General features: G+C 44.3%; 1 protein-coding gene across 1 annotated transcript in view; it reads left to right on the top strand.

The window, feature by feature from the left end:
• The first annotated feature begins 4,015 nt into the window (after positions 1 to 4,015).
• Positions 4,016 to 18,159, top strand: part of daam2 (dishevelled associated activator of morphogenesis 2) — a 133,235-nt gene continuing 119,091 nt past the window's right edge. The window contains exon 1 of the mRNA XM_061743113.1: positions 4,016 to 4,166. The gene's annotated coding sequence lies outside the window, so the exon portion shown is untranslated. The remainder of the gene's footprint in view (positions 4,167 to 18,159) is intronic.

The following is an 18,159-nucleotide window of genomic DNA, read 5'->3' as shown; positions in this document are numbered from 1 at the left end:
GAGGATTAAATGCTTGGCAGGTGGGCCAGCAGGAACTTTTTTTGCATTTACCAAACGTTATTAAACCTGCAGGCAGAGCCGTTTTTTGCAGACTATGGAGAGACGCAGGGCCCCGTAGCCATCGGGGCACCCCAAGCTACGAGGTCAGCCTAAATGTACAATGAAGAGTATCTGGGGAGAAATAAAATGACCTGATTTTGTTTGTAGCCACCTAAACAAGAACATCGAAGTATTTCAGTTTAAAGGTCATGAATTTAGGGCTCAGATGTGCAACATCTGTGTTGTGATGGGAGTTTTCTCCCAAGTTGTACGTCCATAGTCTGAATCCATTTCAAGTTTGCAAATATATATTGAGTATATAATGAAATACCTAATGAGTTTCTTTTTGCAAATTTGTGAGGTCATAGCCAGAAATTCTGGGTTTTCTCTCAGAGCAGCAGCCGGTTTTAATCAATGAATCCAGTGTTTAGTGAAAAAATGTGCAGTTCCTCGAGCAACCACTAGAAGCCAGCTTAAAAGTGTTGAATTATCCCATTCGAGAGCAAAAAGAAACATGAAGCCTGGCACAGAAAACAGTTCTGAAGCTGTACAAGAGTTAATTTGTATTTACTGCATCTACTGAACTTATAATAAACTCTAAATGTATATGTACTTGTGGGTGGGAGTGACACCTGCATTCCAGTCTATAGTTTAAAACGGCTCGCCGTCCTCACTTCAGCTACTAAGCACTTTTGGTGAATTCAAGACAGCTTTTGCTATTAAAAGCACAAACAGACCCATTGTTGGATTAACCAGGGGAGAGGGCAGAGTCTGCCTTGTACAGTCACTCCCCAGAACTCCAAAACACATGCAAAAGTGATGCAAGAAGTGTTGATGGGATCACTTTTCATCCCCCCCCCCCACCTTCTTTACCTGAGGCCTTCATATATGACAATGTTATTTGTCGGTTACCACCATGTGCTGCTTTACTACTTTACTCCTGTGTGTTTCTCGCTTTGACGTTGACTTTTGGTTGTAGACTTTGGCTAATGAGTAAAATAGTGATAAGTATTCTGTTTTTGGTTATTCTTATGGAAGCCAAAGATTTCTAGTGTAGATTAAAATGTTTCGAGATGTTAGAACAAATGTACAAACAAAAAAGCTGCCAATGTGATTTGGGAAGAGAACAGAGCTCCCTGACCGGTTGCCAGCGGTCAACTGCCGCTCTAGCACCTCTAGAGCTCAGGAGAATACCCATGCACCCATGCACCCATGCACTCCTTATTTTTTACCAGGATGTGGACGACTGATACTCTCAAGTGCCGACCAATCAAATTCTGAGTTGAATCCCATGGGGAAATAAGATTAATTGTAGTTCCTCGACTAGCCACTGGAGGCTAACTGAAATAGTGACTTAAGCCTGATATATGGTTCTGCGTTAAACCAACGCAGAGCCTACGCCATTGCCGTGACGCCGTCGTGAACCCTTCGGACTTCTCCGTCACTCCATTTCGCCGCGGTGCAATACCCCCCCAGAGCGCTAAGGGGTTGCATTCTTTTCCAGAGAAAAGAAAAGGCGATTCATGCTCGAAAACCCTCCAGTGTGGCTGAATTACAACAATTTTATTGTTATCGTCGTCTCTAGTTGATTCTTTGTTTAGCTTCCGGCTTTTCTGGTCACAGTGAACAATGGCGACCGAGAGAGAACCGGAACCGGAAATGCGTTTCTACCAAGCAAACCAATCACAGCCCTCTCGGTCTGCGTTGGGTCTGCATCTCCTCGACGCGTAGTTAAATTTTTTGGGAGGTGCACGTCAGGCTACAGAGAGCCTCCCGCGTAGCCGCGTACCCTACGGCGTAGGCTCTGCGTTGATTTAACGCAGAACCATAATTCAGCCTTTAATCTCCACTGACTGCTACGTTAAAAGGTAAAAGTTTACAGACAAAATAAACATATTTACAGCCAGTTCAAAAAACGGTTTTGTCTCTATTGTTTGATTTCACACCCATGACAACTCTGAGGAAGGTGAACTTTCTTGTACCACATCAGAGGAGTTATATAAAGCAATGAATGTATTTCTAATGTGAATGATTGATGGTCGGCTCAGCCACTGGACAGCTGTTATCACTTCCTCATCTGTCGTCATCATGCAAAGTAATGGCCAGTTTATAGATCCCTTTTTTGTTAGTAAACAGTATGACATATTTTGGTTGGCGGGGCATATTTGGAGGCAAAACAACTTCCACTGTAACCTGTGTGCAGCTGGGTTAGCAGCCCTGAGTTAACTCGTTTTAAAAGTTATGGGTGAAAATAATAATTGTATAACTCGCATCATGGACCCAGTCTGAGTAGCTACGTTTACTTAAACACCATGAGTGTTACTAATGGATATTAACCCTGACGGATGTAGTCCAACACACCCGTATGATAACACTCAGAGGAAGGTTGATTTATCGTTATTCTTGTTGTCCATCCAATTTCTGCTTAGATGGGTATGATAACCACCACATGCTATGTTATACACGTGACAATAAATGCATTTTTTAAAACTCATCTGCTATGTCATGTGCGCTGCAGACACAAGCATTTTTGATCATTGCCTCGTTCTGGTCTTCTTGCTGTATCGCCTTTTAACCAACTGAGTAATTTTCTGTTTTTTTTGCTCATAGAGTTGTGGCTGGCATGTGATTAAATGTTGATTTCAACAACACAACAAGAGGACATCTTAAAATTTCATATTTTGCCTACTGAACAGCGTATTTGTATTTTCATTCAGGCTTCCTCTGTTTTTATCGTGACATAGGCCCAGAAAGGTTCTATATACTCACTCAGCTTCAGCTAAACGCAGCAGGAAGTTTTAATTTTGCCACAGAAACAACATCTGAAATAAGATATTCCACTAAAAACATAGGCTGGCAGCTTTATAGCTATTTCAGCTACTGTAACTTTGATTGACATACAATGGGTGTATTCCTACCAACATGGCAGCGCACAGTAGGAGGAAAGGGCTTCAAAGCACGTTCAGAAGCATATGGGTAAAGTGACAGATGTTTTTTCCATGCTCCAAAGGAATGCAGGATATGTGGGACAGCCATTCATGTACACGTTATATGCGGCAAGTAAATTTCAACTTAATGCGCCAGCGTGCTAGCTCAGCTAGTTTACATAATTTCAGATATCAGAAATCTCTTTATTTTTGCCAAATGTACAATGTATACAGGAATCTGACCTGCTAAAAACAGCACCACTGAGCAATAAAATAACAATTAGAAATAAAATATAATAACTAAGTAAAATATATATAATATGTATGTAATATGTACATCCAGGAGTATTTACAGGATGGCAGCCAGGAATGAAAAATTAAATAAAGTGTTCTTTAAAGGTTTTTTTAGAAGCGGAGGGTTGAGACGCCTTTATTTAGGAGGGTGGTGGCCTGGGGGAAAAAACTGTTCGAGTGCCTGGTGGTTTTGGTTGATGGACCTGAACCTGCAACCTGATGGAACAGGGAGTGAGCTGGGTGAGATGGGTCCCCCACTATCCTCCTGTCCTGGCCCTCTGCCCGGATCTGGCATCCTGCAGAACACACACAGGCTCCAGTTTGAGGCCCGTAAGATGACTGGCTGTTCAGACGAAGTCTACAAAATTCATTTGCACGTCAAGTCAACTTAATTTTGGTAAATAAAGTCAACTTAATTTTGATAAATAAAGTAAACTTAACACAATTACGTTGAATGTACTTGCAAAATGTATTATTTACATACAAAAAATTAAGTAGTTTATACAAAGACTAGTCTTTCTTGATCAACATAATAATCTCATGAAAAAAGTTGACTTATTTTTTTTTAAGTAGATCAAGCACAATATTTATATCAGTGTACTGGTAGCAGAAGACATGTGCACGTCTCGGTTTGTGACTCAGAGCAGCTGAGCTCGCGGGAGCGCGGATTTTGCCCGTCATGCAGGCGCGCGGCGGCTTTAAGGAAGGAGGCGTGGTGCTGCTGCTGGAGCGACCTGTCAGCGGCTTCATCCCCACACGCACCCAGCTGAATGAGCAGCTCTCCACCGGGGATCGGCTCTGCCCTCAGCGCGCTCACGCTCCTTTCTGCCCGCGTCGCACCAGCTGACAGCGGCCAGGGATTATTATTTCCGAGCAGCGACCGTTTCCTCCCCGAGAAGCTGGAAGGTAAGCTCTCCGTGTCTGTGTGCGTCAGGGCGCACGGCGCTCCGCGGCCGCGGGCTCGGCTGGAAAACGGTGGACGCGCTTTGCCGTGGGAGTGGATGGTTGTGGTGTTTATGAAAATAGCAGAGCATCTCCAAATGTTCAAGGTAATGATGAAGCGATTTGCTGCTGCAGATGCCACTTCAGACCCAGCACTTGATCGTAACCTTTCTAAAAGCTATTATGCGTTGATATTACAGTGCAAATAATTCCCATCCAGTCTCCCTTCAGTTTGGCAATAACACGCTACAGGCCGCTGATAGGGACGTATTGGTTAATTTATATGCACTTTTTGCGCATGACAGTGCCCCTCCACTAAATATATTCTCCATCGGTATAAATTCCGCCTATTAATAGCCATTTCTGACATACGGAGGGAGCAAAATGATAATTTTCATGCCACTCTGTGCATTTGACCTGGATATTATGCGGCTGTGCGTTCACTGGGCTAAACGACCAGGAGGCAGTACCCGCAGGCGCCCATAGAGGGCGCTGCGCCACCTCAGCAGCACCGACTCCAGCTCCGCTTCAGCCCCTCTGGAAATGAACGGCCACTCATGCCAAGACATGATGTGCAGTGATGGTTCTGTGCCATCCGAGTGGAGAAGCCTTTCCCTGTTTTCATTCTGCATTACAACTTTCCCTTTTTACTCTGTAGAAATGTACTTGGCATAAAGCAGGATCATCTTTTTACTTTGCATGTGCAGTAGTTGAAGAATAAAAATGAAGTACATTTAAAGGAGGTCAGTCCATTTCTTTTGTTTTGCAAGATATTGTCTTGTTTGCATGAGAATGTGATACCTATGCTGAATGAATTGCAAGTTGTGATTGATATTCTTTTGCGCTGGGCAGTAATTCTTGTTCTCCAGAGTTACATTTGGCAGCAGGAGGTATTCTGGTTCTGTTTTACGTTCAAACATCAGCAAGTCCAAATATTTCTTTCTGAAACAGAAAACAGGTGTCTCCTTACAACTTGGCTGTCTAAATATCAATAATGGATGTGGACACTAAACTTGAAGTTTCAATTAAAAGTCCAGCAGAAGAGTTTAGCCGCGACTCTCAACGGCGTCTGCACTGGAAGCTCGAGCCGTGTGTCCGCTTATGGGAAGAGAAGGCATCAAGATCTGTTTAATCTGGCTGAACATCTGGCAGCGATGCCGCACTGGCTCCTCTTGGCCAGTTGTTGAGGCTTTACTAGCGCAGCACCATGCTAAGCCCAGAATGATCCCCTCCTCCTCACCCACAAAGCTTTGCATGAGGAGTTCTTAACATTTGCTGTTTTTCCCCAGTGGATAAGGGCTGTTCTGGTTTGGGAGCTTCGAGTAAAGCCACGGTGATCCTCAGCTGTTTGGCTGTGGTTCAGACAAACGAAGAAAAAAAAAAGATTAAGACATATAAATTTCATTTTAATCATATTAACCCAGAGGTGCAAGGCTGCTGCGGTAACTTTTTAACAGTGTGTAATGCACATACTTCACAGGGATCAATAACCCCGCAGAGATGTGTTAATGCATGTTGGTGATGGATGGATTTATTGTAAAGCTCTGTAGCTCGCTGTAGATCTCCAATCCACTGAGCTTTTAATGTTTTAATCTCTTCCACAGGTCCAGCTGCATATTTGATTTCATCTATGAAATGGAAATATTTGTCTTTTTTTTTACTCTCCAGTCAGGCTAGTGAAGCTACTTGAGTGTTTTGCCTCGAGTATTTTTAGGTTTACTGTTTCGAGCTTCTCCAGCTACCTGCGTGTTTTCAGAGGGGAAGAAAAACACTGGTGACATCCAAGAGTAACAGAGCCGCTGGGCCGAGGTGTTCTGCTTCTGGCTGCCGCCCTGCTGACTGAGCGGAGTGTGTACGATTTCTGGTTGTGTGTGTTTGTTTCTCCGGTGGTGGGGTCCTTGCGCAGCACAGCGTGGCTCTGTGCTGCTGTGTGCTGCCACACATGATGCTGAGCCGGGCCTGGTTTTTGCCACACGGAAGGCGGAGGTTGTAGGGAAGAGACGGGATCATTGTCCCCCGACCGGCAGCTGAATCAGAGGTTCATTCGTGTCCAACAGTGCCAGATGTTTTGGTTGGCAGTTCATTGTGCCCTGTGGGGGTGTGGGGTGGTTGGCAGGATAGGGCAGCCATGGAGCCAGGCTGAGGTATGTGCGTAAACCAGGGTGGTCATGTTAAACCATTTTTCCTGCATCTCTTGTGCCACTTTGTATAATAGATCCACATCTGGAACACACAGTCATCTGTGGAATAACGCTGTAATCCAATGTTTGTATGCATGATTTTTTTTTTTTTTGTAGTTTGTTTTTGTTTTGTTTTTTTGCATTAAAAAAAACAGTAAAATTAATCTCATTACAGTGGGAATTTCTTCTCAGTGAGAATTAGAAGAAATGAAACCATTAGAAAAAGACTTGATCAATACTAAGTACCCCTTTGGAACTTCCATGGGATTTAGGAGTGTAAATTGCAGAGGGGTGTGGCTAATCATTCTAACTTGATGAAATTATCATCATTAGGCGTGCAGACCTCTATCAAGGTAGATGTGGCAGTTTGTTGCTTGATGCATTCAGGTTTGTCAACACAGTGCCAAAAGGGAAAGACATAAGCAGTGAGCTCTTCATCGCGTGTTGACATTTGTTCGATTGTCAGTTGAAAGAAGCAATTGCCAGTTTCTGGGAAGTATTTTAGGGGTCAGTGTTCTACGTCGTATGCTTTCTTGTTGTCAAAGTTAGAAAGTATACAAAACAGCGGCCAACCTTCCCAGGAGTAGTCTTCCCCGCCCTCAGAAAATAATAAAAACCCCAAGAGCTAATTCTCAGAGCCTGCAGGCCACACTGAGCATGTTTAATAGTAACATTTAAGCAAAATTAGAAAAATATTTAATGATATATTGTGTGTGTGTGTTGAGAAGTTGGAAGGAGAAAACACTCCTTTCAGATGGAACACGCAAGCATGACTGTGGCCAGAGTTGCATCTGAAGAAACCACACAACTTCTGGAGCAATGCCTTATGGACAGATGAGACCAAAATGGAAACTCTGGACCATACACAGTGCCACATAAAGCAGAAAGCATGCAGCACATCAGCAATAACACCTTACACCTGCTTGGAAGCAGGGAGATGTTTTGGCGACCCGGGCACCTTGCAGAACATTGAGCCAACCATGAACTACTCCTCACCAGAATAATATAAAGGCAAATGTGAAGGAACCTGTCTGGAACCTAAAGCTTGGTCAAAACTGGTTCATGCAGCAGGATAGTGATCCGGAGTGCACCAGGACACATCGTAATGTTAAATGTTGTGAAGAAGAATGCACCCGAATTCTCCCACATCATCTACAGTAAAGACTGATGAAGTCAATAGTCAGGTCAAGAAACAGCAGCTACTTCCAGTTATTGCTGCAAACTATTGAATCATTGGGTTACTTAGGATTGCCCATATGTTGTCTTTTTTTCTTTTTTCAAAGTTCAATTTTTTTTAAGTATTGGGTTTGTGAAAACAACAACAACAAAACATTATGTCATATTCGTTTTTGCCTAAACTGGCCTCATAAAACTTCATCCTAAAATTACCAGGAGTTGGCAGGCCTCCTTTTTCTGTTTTTACTCCTCACTCTTCACACACCAAGTGGCCACAGTGCTCGCACAAGGCTTGTGCCAGTCTCCGCTCCCCACCACACTCCTCTTGGTGTGGTGGATAGACGGGCTCACATTATCTGTGCAGAGTTGCTGGCACAAACAGAAGAAATCTGGGAGCAATTAGCTGGGGGGGTATAATCCTGTACCGGGCAAAGTGGTGCGTCTGTTGTTCCTGATCGTCAGTCACTAGTGGTTCCATCCCCACGTCCCCCCATCCCTTTCCTTGTGCCTTCATACGTGAAGTGTGAAAGTGAAAGCGCTAAGATTTGCAGATTTGTCTGTGCTGAAGATGTTGACTCTCAAATGCTCATGAAAAGCACAGACGGGTGGAAGACGGGCTTAGACAGGTTAAAGCTCTCAACCTGTATAATCACCTGAGTGCCAAGTGTCTGCAGAACGGGTTGCAAACGCCTGCAAAGATGTGCAGATCAAATCCTCTCTGAGGGACTGATAATTTAAAGTTAGAGGTTGATTTAAGCATGAGTGCATTCGGATTCGCTCAACATTTCATTTTAATCCATATTGTTTAATCTATTTTGAAGCAAAATTGTGCAATAATACTTTTTGTGTCGTTTAGCTCGGTTAAGGGAGGAGAGCAAATGAGCCAAAGCTGATGTTGCAGTGCATCGGAAAAACATTGAATAACAACAATTTTTCCCGACATTGCAGCAATCCATCTTTTGATCCAGTTTGTCAGAGGATGTGGTAGCAGGGAAAACATAGAAATTAAATGCTAGCTAGCTGTGCCCGTCGCCCTGATGCCTACTTACGCTAGCCCACTGGAGAGGCTCAGGTGGTGCAACGTCTGCAGTTTCAGTGAAGGGGTCTCCACTATGGAAGCCCAATGCCATGAGTTCAACATAGGAGCGTAAAGTGGGCCTTACACGTGGTCCTGCTCGTGGGTACAGCAGGCTGCCAGTATTTCACAGCTTTTGGTTTCATGCAAGTCTTTCCCCAGTAGAAAAAGAGACTAATAACTTGTGGCTTCTATAGATGAGTGCTCTTTGATCCTTGTGGTAAATAAGACTTGAATGTATGTTTTTGTAGGATAACAGAAAACATACAGGTAGAAAAGTGAAGGAATGAGCGAGCAGCACAGTAGCTAGCCTCTTAAACTGTCAATAAAATATTGTTAGCTAGCTTACATTAAAGTTGCAGTTGGTAAGTGTATTTTTGTCATATTTGCTGAAATTGCCACTTTCGTTTCCGACCCTCCCGTCGCGGCCCCTCCAATCACAGCCAGGGGGCGTGTTTCTGAATGTCGGCCCCAGTTGTGTGTTCGAGACAACCCCCACTCCCCTTTTTCAGGTAAACATTTGCTCACCACTGCTTGAGGAGGACTGGATGTTTGTTATTTATGAAGTGATCTACCTCGATTTGTTATATTATTGCTGAGCGATAATGTAACGCCCTTCCCCCTGCTCCTCTTGAAGAGCAGGGGGAGGGGCTGTTGAGCAGAGGGGGTGGGGCAGTGGCAAATATAGGGGGTAGCTACTTGGGCTACAGCCCCGGATGTTTTCTCAAGAGCCCCGGATCTCGCTTCTGAGCTGGTGCGAATATAATGTGCACTACTGGAATTCACCAGAGAGTGGCAGCACGCGCAGGAAAGCAGCATGTAGCCTGCGTGTCCAGAAGAAGAAGTTTTTTCCTTTTGTCGCTGCCAGCTTCTACGGCAAATTTTAAATGGATAGGGCAATAGGGCAGTGGCGGATATCAAATTGATATCAGAATCCCCCCCAGCTCCGACAAACTTGCTCGCACCTGGCTAAACCCCTAATCTACTAGAATCTTAGATCCGCCCCTGGGTGGGGATTGACTTGGGCATGTGTAAGACTGTGATGGACATTCAGAAACCGGCCCTCTGGCCCTGATTGGAGGAGCTTCGACGGGAGCGGTGGAAACCGTAGTTTGTTTACAACAGTAGACGCTCGCTTGCAGTTTTACAGGTTTCACGCTTATTCTTGTGAATTCACATACATTACCATTGTTCCAGTGGAAAGTTTACGAGCTTTAAAAATTCCCGGAACCCTTGGGGCCGAGTGACCGGCGAGCTGCCGGGTGGCAGCGACGGCTCTGGTCTGGTTCTCACATACAGTAGTGAGGCTGTTCTCTGTGCGGAGAACCCGAGACGCGCTGCAGCGGAGCAGGAATGCTCCATGTCTGCCAGAGACTCGGCCTCGGCTTCACCCAACTGTGAAGTGCTGCGATACAATCTTAATATTCACTTGTGTGAAAAAAGGAGTACACCTTTTTTCCATTTGAGGACATTTTATATCCTGATGCATAAACTATTTGCGGTTTTTCTTTTGCATCAGTAATGTACGTTTTCTCTCTTTTCTCTGCATTTTTCTGTTGTTCTGCACAAATTCTGTTGCATGAATTAAAAAAAACAAACTGTCTGAATCTGTAGGCTATGCTTAGTTTGGGTCCATGTGTCACATCTCTTTTTTTTTTTTTAAGGAGGAGACATCTTTTTCTGGAGAGTTCAACTAAACAAATGTCGAAAAAATGGCAGGAGACCTTTTATTTTCCCATCCTTCGCTGCTCTTCCTCCGCCTCCTTTTTCTTCCTCCTCGGTCTCCTTTTTCTGTCACTCCCTCGCCACATACACCCATAAACATCAGATTTAAAGGACACGCAGGAATGTTGTTGTCAGTCCAAATTTTTCCTGTGAAACACAAACAAGACACACAAATCATTATTTGAAGAAAGGGCAAAGTTCTGTGCAGTTTGTCATCGTTAGCGCAGCTGTTCTTAGGAACCAGGGTTTGCTGCTACTTCTTCAGAAATGTCCATTTCTGGTGAAAAATCTCAGAGGGAGGGATGTTTGTGGGATTCTATCTGCACTGTTGTCTTTACTGAACCAGATTTTTGGTATCGTTGCTCATCAAAAGTCTGGTTGATGGTTGCTCTTTTAGAGGAAAACACAGACGTGACATGTCTGAACTGCTATGAAACATTCAAAGAAAATGAAAGTTTTATAATGAATATTTTTGTCATAATTAGATTTATTGACAGTATTGTGAGGAGGCTGTCTGCTCGCTGGTGGGGTTTATCCTGTGTTCATATCCTGTTGTGGACTATAACATGGGTTTACAGTAGTTTATACCAACAACAGCACAGTGTATCCAGGATCCTACTGGTTTAGTTGGAGCTGGTACAACTTCGGCAGTGGTTCTCAGTACTCACTCTTACCTCTGCTGTAAGTTGAAGGAAGTTGGCATTGGTTTTTTGTGCACTGCTCTGCTCCACAGTGGAGTGCTGGTGGCCCCTATAAAGCTGCATGACGGTTAGATCATTTGTTTTTGTCACTGGAAGTGGGGCTGAATGGGCAGGGAGCAGGTGCTCATCTAAGATTGCCTCTTTAATGTCTCTGACAATTATTTCCCCATGACTGGGACTCATTTAGCACTGGGAGTAATGGAGGCTGAGAATGTCCTAATATTTCTTCCCTTCATGACAGCTTTCTCTCCCTCTCTGGTCAATTGCCTTTCCCCTCTGCCCTCCTTCACCCCTCAGAAATCCGACTCAATGCGGTGCTTGTTTTGGTCCGCTGTCTCCATGTAGTCAAAGGCAATTAGCTCCCGTCAAAACAGGCAGCAGGAAAGCGGGTTGAGACTTGGGCATCCGTACCTCCTTCTCGTGCTCCTTGGCTAATATTACCCTGAGCTACCGAGAAAGGGCCACATAGGTTTTGTCAGAAAGTGGAAGGGGAGGGAGTCCATCTGAGACCTGTGCGCGTGCTACATCACTGAGCACAAAGCAGCTCTTTCACTTGGGATCTGGCGCACATATGGAATCATTTATCAAACCTCCAGTGCGTCAGCGGCCCTGCCATACTCTCTTGGTTGCAGGTTTTCCTCACCTTTACATATTATATCCCCTTTGCTTCTGAAGTCATGGTGAAGAGCGACTGGAGATGTGGTCGGCACTACTAGATTCATACTCGGTTAACATGTTTATTTCAGTCCTTTAGATATATTATCTGCAGCCTGCAGTCCGTTGACACCTTTAGCAGAATCGCAAGTCCTTTGATAGTGCGTCATGTATTCTCATGGGACCAGCTGGACATCATTATTTTCATTTATTGTCATTTTTACTTTGCAACTGTTTTAATAAGGGTTGTAGTTATCACATTTAAGGTCTGTGTTGACTTCCTCGTTCTTGAATGAATGATTATCTGTACACCATTCTAAAAGCACAACTCCAACAGTAACACGATGCCAGCGTGACATCATCTTCAGGATTGTCTCCTAAACCGCACAGCTGGGTGAAGATAACGTAGCAGCTTGGATGTTTATTTTCTCCCCCCTCCCTCTGCATTCCAATGTCTTATTTATAATGGACATGATATCCAGCACTGGGGGCTACTTCTATAAAAGGAAGTTTGTAGACTTTTGCTGACCCACTGGAAAGAAGGTTTGCATGCCACATTTTCATGAGATGTAACCCTCAGATTTTTAGCAGGGGAACATCAGTCACAGAAAGGCCAGTTTGTCTTTGGTCACGGTCGGAGAGATGCACGACCAAAGTCTTGTTGGACACTGCAGTAGGACTCTGTTATCCAGTTAGAAAGGGGAATTAAAATTCTCGGCTTCTGAAGTCCTTAGTTACTGCTCTCTTTGAAGGTCAGAACCGTGTCCATAAAAGATGGAGCTCTTTCACTGGCAGTTTCAGGCAACTTTTTCATTGAGAATTGATATTTTGATGCCTGATCTTTGACCTGTTACCGTAACTGATTTGGTTTTGTCTCTTGTAAAGAAACTTGTTCAAAGAGTTTCCAAGTATGTAGTTGAAGTGTGATTTATGGTTCCACGTAGCCCAGATTGTTGACGTTTCGCACTTTTTCGCTGTCGTTTGTGTCGCTCTTTAATTAAAACACCAAATGCTAGGTGGCGGTGCGGGTTGTTTTATGTAGGCCAGCAAAGGAGCAAATTAAGCATAATTTGTGCGAGCTGGAGCTGACATTACAGCAATCTTGTCTTTCTACCCGGCTTGAAACCCAGATAAAAACCTTTACAGATGGTCCAGAATGCGGCGAGCAGCGTTTTTTAAATGAACCTAAAAAATAACGCTTGCATCACTCTATTGCTTATTAGCTTTAACTGGCTACCAGCAGTAGCTCGGATCAAACTGAAATGACTTCTGCTGTCCTACCGTGGTACCTGTGTCGGCTCCCACCCACCTCAACTCAACAGGTGTGGGGGTCCCGGGGTAAACCTGCGAGATGGGAACCTCCTCCAGGGAACACCCTCCCCTGCTCCTTCAGCTGGCGTGTCTCCATTACACTTAGCGCCACACAAGAACCACTGAGCGAACACTGCTTACGAGGGGATAACCAACATAAAAGGAAGGGACAGAGATGTTTCGTGTTTGCTTTCTTAGCGTACATCGCAATAGTAAGTTGAGATTAGAAGAACTGAACTCACAGAGGATTTCCAGAGCGCCGAGCGGGTTGAGTTGTGCCCACGTGAGAGCTGAATTAAATTTCCTGCTAGTAGAATACCCAATCAACAGAGACCCCCAAGATGCGCATTAGTGATCCGGCCCCTGAGAAACTTGCCAGAACCCCCTCTAGTGGAAAAGTACATAATCACACAGGCTTACACTCCCGGCCACTCATTGCACTCCACACAGGAACGCCATCTGGCAGTGCCATCCTTCAGAAGATCCTCAATCCAGACAGTTCTCTTCGACCGTTACTCTTTGTTCAAGAAGGTGTTGAAGACACATCTTTTACCATCTTCATCTTCTCTCCTTAAATTTTATAAGAACTAACACAATCTAACTCTTTTTAAGGTGATTCTCTAGCTGTAATCTTGACTTTGTTTCCAGCTGGTACTTTATGAGTGCCCTTTTCCTTTTAGAAATTGCACCTTTGGGGCCCTGGATAGCTCAGTGGGTTGAGCGTGCGCCATTTGTAGAGGCTATAGTCCTCATGCGGGCAGCGCAGATTCAAGTTCCGGCCTGTCGCTCTATACTGCAAACCCCCCTCTCTACCCATTTCCTGTCTACCTACTAATGCCACAAAAACCTTTAAAAAAAAAAAAAGAAATTGCACCTTTGGCACACTGCAAGACTCTACTTTTTGGCTGGATTGTGCTCCTCTTTTTTTCTAAGTCAATCTGTCTGCTAGGTAATGGGTAATGTAGGGGAAATGCTTAAAGGGGAATGCGAAGCTGACCAAATCAGAAACTGACATGAAGTAACATTTCTAGAGAGGTGCATGTGAGGCTATGGCGGGGTTTACGGCGTAGGGTTCTCCCCTATGGTGGACGTACTTTGGTGGATTAATATAGATGCACATTAAACCACACTTACAGAAGTACAATTGCCTGCATACTTTAACCCAATAGATAGAAAGACTGAGGCTGCAGGCTGTGAGATAAAATGACCACCCTGGTCTCGCTGATGGCAGAGACTGGGTTTCTCAATATTATAAGCTTCCAAAGTAAAGACTTTTTTTTTCATGGCCACTCGCATGTACTGACACCAGCTAGAGCTGATTGGGTTCTGATAACCAACTCATCAATTGGCTGGTCTCTAGTCCGGACTCGATTGTCTTGGCATACGGGATACAGTAGACGATGACGAGCGACAGCCAGGTCTTGTTTAACCTGTTTATATGTTTAAACTGGCATCTAAAGTGATTGTTATACTTCCATGTAAATGTTCAGGGTGTGCCTTTAAGATTGCATTCTTCCTAACGGCCACCAGGGAATATAAAATGACGTCTGGCATAAGTTAGATCTATTGTTAGTTTCAAGTCTTTTCCTTTCATTTTGGAAATGCTACTTCACGCTGAGTTATCAAGTGTTAGGATCTTGTGAGTGACGTGTTAGTGCTCATTGTCTTTCATCATGTCTGGTCTCAAACATCAATATGACCTCAGCTTAAATGTCAAACCTGAGGCTCTGAAACTGAAGTCCACGAACCAGTGGGTGTTGGAGGCTAAGTCCATCATTTGTACAACCTCTACGGGTCTGGATAGTAGGTTGTTTTTTTTATCTCTCATTGTTTGTTTGAAAGATCAAATTCTCCCTGAATTAGCCTGAACTCCTCAACACTAACAAGCCAGATATCCCCGGTGGCCTGACACCCTGCTTAATACGCAGCAGATGGGATTTGTAGCGGTGGATTTTTCTCAAAACAGATTACCTTAATGAGGTCATTTACCAGTGAACTGAATGGATTTGGTCAAATCAGCTGGTGGAAGGCTGTACAGCCCCGTAGGTCTCTAAAGTTTACTTAGTTACTTTCGGGTTAAACGCCCGCGAAAGACTGTTGGACACCACATTTTCTATATGAAGATTGATGCCTTTAAACGAGATATGGTCTTGCATGTCTTTATTTGGTTTGCGTTATCGTCGCTATCAGGTCCTCTGCATCTCTATATTTTCTTTTTATTCCCGCCCTTTGCGCCTCTGTTTGTGTTCGATTGTGGGAAAATTTCCCCACTGTCCGTGAGAGTCCCTCGCTCCCCGGACCGGCTTTTCCCTGGAGGTCCTCCACCAGGCCCCACCGCTGCTCCGGGGCCGTTCTCGTCTCAGCTGCCCCCCCGTGGTAGCGAGCCAAATTCATGACTCGCAGTCCACACATATAAGATACGTATGTGACCTGTCCACTTCCTTCAATTATCAGGCTCAATGGCACGGAGAGGAGGAGGAGAAAGGGGAGGGAGGGGTCATTAAGCTTTTCAGCACAGTCATAAAGAAAACTGGCTAAAAGAACTCCCCAGCCATAAATCACTTTCGATGGGAGACTAAGATTGATGGATGGGTCTTGATGTGCCACATAACTTAAGGAAAGGGCCCGGCTGTGGCGGGTTTACTTTGGCCGACGGTTCTCAGCGGGCTCTGGCTCCAGAGCTGGATATTGACCTTGATTATGTAAAGTTTTTTTTATCTTGAGAAAGCACTTTTGTTAACTGTTCTTGTCACTTGGCTGCGGCCTCACTTAAGGCATGTTTGTGGCTTTCTATTTTAGATTTTGTGAAGTTGAGATCTCCTTAAGTGCATTTGGCTCCTGTCGGTTTTATTTTCACACAGAGCTGAGCAATTAACGGAATTAATCAAATTTAACACCCCCCCCCCCCCCCCCCCAAAAAAAAAAAAAAGAATGGGAGATAACACACACAAACAACATAAAACAAACATAAGACAGAGATAAATAAAAAAAAAACAGTTATTTTGCACATACCCCATCTTGTGTTGTGAGTGGTCGTGACCTCCAGGCATGGACAGCAGCTCTTGTGAATGTACCATCCTTCAGAAACCAGTGGAGGATCATTTTGATATTGGCATAAAAAAAACAAAACAATTATGATTGTTTTGATGGGACTATTTTTGGAGATGGGAGCTGGTTTTATTGTCACTTAAGGATAGAATGAACCTGAAATCCTCAGATTTCTGTGTTTGTATGTGATTGTGTCCATGATGACCAAGAAATAATGTTTTTTGAAGATGAGCCTGTCAGATACAAAAGCCTCTACCCACAGTCCTCAATTCAATTTAAGTATGTAATTCATTTTCCTGGTGTGACCAATTTGGTTAACTGTGCTGATTTAAGGCCGGAGCATCTTAATTTAACTAGATTTGACAAGTAGCTGCAGGTCATTCATCTTTCCATTCCTTCTAACCCATCAAGTTATTGTCATCCTTTCTCAAAATGCGAAAGCAAATTGTATAACCATTGAAAAAACAGTCTCACATGCAGTCAAGGAGAGTCAGGAAGAAACCCTTCCTGGTGCCGGTGATCTTGCTTCATTTTAAACCAAAAGGCTAAATGGTAAAACAGCTGAAAAGATCGACACCATCATAATTCTTGCACAGATTTGTGATTTGACTAAAATAGGCTTCTATATTTTTCCGTGCTTTTCTTTCCAATTATGTAACGAGTTTGAGATGCACTTCAAAGCTCGAGTGGAGAGCTGTGACGGGCGCTTTTACAGCGTGCTCAGCCTTGCTCCCGGTCCCTCGTGCATCCTCGGATCCAACTGCCATCATATTGTGTTTGAGCTTTAAGACGAACGAGCCAACAAAGTTAACGGTCCAGGACTGGTTCCGTCGTTCTGTTTTTGCTGTGGAGTAACTAAACGGACAAACAAAATCCAAACAGTGGACCGGAGACATATCGTTCGTTTACGGCAAGGTCTTTTCAAAAAGTGCTTTTCACCAAAAGACACACCACTTTGTTGGCAACGAATGAAGCACTCAGGGGTGGATGAATGGAGTTCTCTCTCTGGAGGGGCTTGTTGAAATGGGGGCTTTTGCTTTCATCCCTCGGGAGAGCAGACTGATCTCCAGCAGGTTCGCACTGGCAGCACACTTCAAATGGACCGTTGAAAGGCGACGCGTTTATTTGTGCTGTTATAAACTGTGTCCTTTTTCCAGATTTGAGATCAGTTGGGTGTTCTTCATCATCCGTGAGGATCAGCCGCCCGTGCTTGTCTCCTTCTACTTGAGTTATTCTTACATTCACATGTAAAGGTAACCCCGGCATCCCTCTCAGCTTGCCCTTTGGTGTTCTCCATGCGTGCACCAGAGCCTCCTCATCTTCTCTCTGATGAATTCTGATGAAAAACACAGGTATTCGCGTAGATCCTGGCTCCTTTTTCCTTTTCATAGTTCTGCAGATGGAGAGGAAGCCTGTTCCAACAGATGTCCTCCTCCTCCAACGTGCACTCCATCACTCCCTTGCGGTGAATATCACATGTGGCCATCATGTGATCCCCTTGTACTGTGCTCCTGGTTGCTAAGTTACTGCCCCCGTTCCCTCATCCTCCTCCTCCTTCCTCTTTTGCATCATGCAGCACCCTCTCAGAGCAGCGTGCTGTTTTTCTTCCCCATCCACTTGTATAAACTATCTGCCATCAGTGTTCAGGAAGTGTGGGGGTAAACAAACCACAGGAGCCTGTAGGAAACTGAAGGAACTCAAATGACCCCAGCATATCCCAGCAGCCGTGGAGAGGGGGTTATTTTTGGGTCGTGTTTGTGTCCGTATGCTCTTCGTTTACGGAATAATGTAGGTTCAGCTTCCTGTACTTTAAAGCATCAGCACCGACTGCCACGCACCATGATGCATCTTCTCTTCATCACTCACGCTAACTCATGACTCATTTACAGCCGTGTGCAAAAGTTAGTTTTTTCTAAAAGGAAAAATAATCACGTTATAGCAGCGGGTCTTAGTATTACGCGAATAAAACCTCAGACAATAACATATCATGTTTGTCTCTGTGCAGTCATGTACTATGTGGTCAATGCCTAGTAACGCCTAATTTCTTCCACAAGGTTTAACGGTTTAAAGTTGCAGTCAGGTGCTAC

This window comes from Cololabis saira, chromosome 16 (genome assembly GCF_033807715.1).
Source record: "Cololabis saira isolate AMF1-May2022 chromosome 16, fColSai1.1, whole genome shotgun sequence".
NCBI classification, from domain to species: domain Eukaryota; kingdom Metazoa; phylum Chordata; class Actinopteri; order Beloniformes; family Belonidae; genus Cololabis; species Cololabis saira.
The sequence above is the reverse complement of the archived record's forward strand: the minus strand, read 5'-3'. Positions and strand labels throughout refer to the sequence as shown.